This window comes from Triticum urartu, chromosome 6 (genome assembly GCF_003073215.2).
Source record: "Triticum urartu cultivar G1812 chromosome 6, Tu2.1, whole genome shotgun sequence".
Lineage (NCBI taxonomy): Eukaryota > Viridiplantae > Streptophyta > Magnoliopsida > Poales > Poaceae > Triticum > Triticum urartu.
The window spans coordinates 373,242,235-373,244,790 of NC_053027.1; the positions used below are offsets into that span (position 1 = coordinate 373,242,235).

General features: G+C 51.5%; 1 pseudogene; it reads right to left on the bottom strand.

Annotated features, from left to right (window-relative positions):
- The window catches only part of LOC125516791, a 108,741-nt pseudogene extending 106,393 nt beyond the window's left edge, over positions 1–2,348 (bottom strand).
- Between the last annotated feature and the right edge of the window lie 208 nt (positions 2,349–2,556).

A 2,556-nucleotide genomic window follows, 5' to 3' on the forward strand; every position in this document is an offset into this window, starting at 1 on the left:
TAACCAATTTCACAATTTTGATGTGGCACGTGCCTCGGTAACCAAAAAGTCCCGACACTGAGTGAGGTGTACTTGTTCACGGACGCATACATATAGTATATATGCTAGTCCCCTCCCACCTCTTCGACGCATACTATATACCACCATAACACAAACAAAAAATATTATACCTTGCTAGTCAAATTAACCTCACTGCCCGCTGTTCGTCAAAGTGATGGACGACGACCTCGTGGGCCCACAGAAAGCGTCACACGCGAGTATCGAGTGTCGTGTAGGACAACCATCGACTAGATGTGGCAAAAACATTCATGTATGAAAGGGTTGTGTAATGTTTTAAATAACGATTTCACAACTCTGATGTGGCACCAGCCTGTCTACAAAACAACCATCCCACACGGTGGCTCACAACTCGTAGTGTATTGTGAGCCCCCCGCCACCCCCAGACGCACACACCCACACACACACCACGAATCCACCGCAACTACGATGCATGTTAAATTAATTATCCCGTGGTGAACATACATGTTACCAAAGCAGGGATGTTTTAATTTCAAAAAATTCACAGAGATCATTAAGACGTTTTAGTACATTGATTGATTGATTTTCTATGGGTATAATGTGCAAAAATCAAATTTGAGCTACATGCACACGTGACAGTGCACCTAAATGGATTGCAAAAACACATGTGTCTCACTGGGTGCATGTTTACTCCCCGTGCAACAAATTTCAAACATTGAGATTCTTGATTTTTAAATTCTAGTACATCCAAAACTTATCTGAAGTTCATGAAACTTATTGTGTTGTCATATGGACACCAATACAAAGTGGCATTGTACTTTTTTGTCAAAATTGAGACCAGTTTTGATGTAATCTTTATCTAATTACAGACGGGAGATTATTAATAATTGGGAACCAATATCCCAAACGGATTATTTATTCGAACCATGAGCGTTAGACCAACAATGGATACGTGCCATGCTTCGGTTAAGTAATAAAGTGGTAGCATTAATCATCCAAATAGAAAAACAATATATGTGCCGACGCGCGACCTGTGTGGCGCGCGAGCAGGCATGAGTTGACGGGATGCATGCAAGCAGCCCGCTGTGCAGGTAGACGGGGAGGCGTGCGTGCAGGTGTGTGAATTGACCGAGGCGTGCTCGCTGCGCTGTGTCATCGGGAGGCGTGCGAGTAGCTGTGTGAAAGTTTGGTAGGCATGCCAGCAGTCCGGTGTGGGCTCACCGGGAGGTGAGCCATCGGTTTGACCGCTACCCGCCTCTCTCCCACAACTCCCACTATTCCATATTAATGGTGCGCTCGAGCCGCACCACCCATTGTAACGCCCCGGATACAACTTTCCATATTTGTAACTCTGACTCTTGCCTTTTTCGGAGATGCGATATGAGATTCCCTTCGTGGTTGGGTTTTTGTCTTCGTTTTGCATTTTGTTCATGTCATGCATTTCATATCATGTCACATGTGCATCTCATTTGCATTCTTGTTCGTCTCATGCATCCGAGCATTTTCCCCATTGTCCGTTTCGCAATCCGACACTCCCACATGCACCCGGCACACCCCTCTTGTCTCTTTCCGTGAGCGGGTGTTAAACATTCTCGGAATGGGCTAAGATTTGTCAAGTGGCCTTGGTACACTACCGCTAGATCGCCTGTCAAATTTCGTTCCATTTGGAGGCCGTTTGATGCTCCAACGGTTAACCGGGTAACCGCAAAAGCCCTCTTTGTGTTGCAGCCCAACACCCCTCCAAAACTGCCCAATAACCCATATAAACCAACTCCATGTCCTCTGTCATCGGATCACGATCGTGTGGGCGAAAACCGCACCTCATTTGGACATTCCTACCTCCCTCTACTTATAAATTAGTCCCCTCCCCCGAATTTTCACGGATAAAACCCTAATCATTTTCCTCCTCGCGCCGCCGGACATGTCCATCCGCGTCGGACATGTCCGCCGGACACGTCGCTCCGCCCAATGACAGGCCGCCATGTCATCACTGCCACTCCCTCGTCCAACCGGAGGCCGCCACCTGTCACCAGCCGCCCCCTCCACCCGCGCGGCCTGCGGAGCCCATCCGGGGCCCGCGCGAGCCCAGATCTGTGTGCCGCCGCCCGCGGCCCTTGCTGGACTTTGCCAGAGCGCCCCACCGACTCACCGGCATTCGTCGCCCGCCGCTGATCGACCTCTCCGGAGCATGTCGACGCCTCGCCGCACTCTTGCCGCCCCAGGTCGCCGGCCACCGCGCCCGTCCCCATCTCCTTCCTCCTCTGGCCCGACCTTTCCCTCACCCGGTCTCTCTCTCTCTCTCTCTGCTCCAGGAGCTCAAGCCCCGCCATGGCTTCCCAAGCTCCGCAGGCAGCGCCGCCCCGAGCTCCGTCCACTGCCGCCCTTGTCCTGATCCGGCCGCCCACGACCCGATCTACCCATTCCCGGCCTCCCCGACACCTACCGGAGCCCCACGCCGCCACACCGTCGCCGACTTCTGCCGGAGTCGTCCTGTACAAGGAATGAAGCTTGATGCTATCCTCTCATAATCAGTTCATG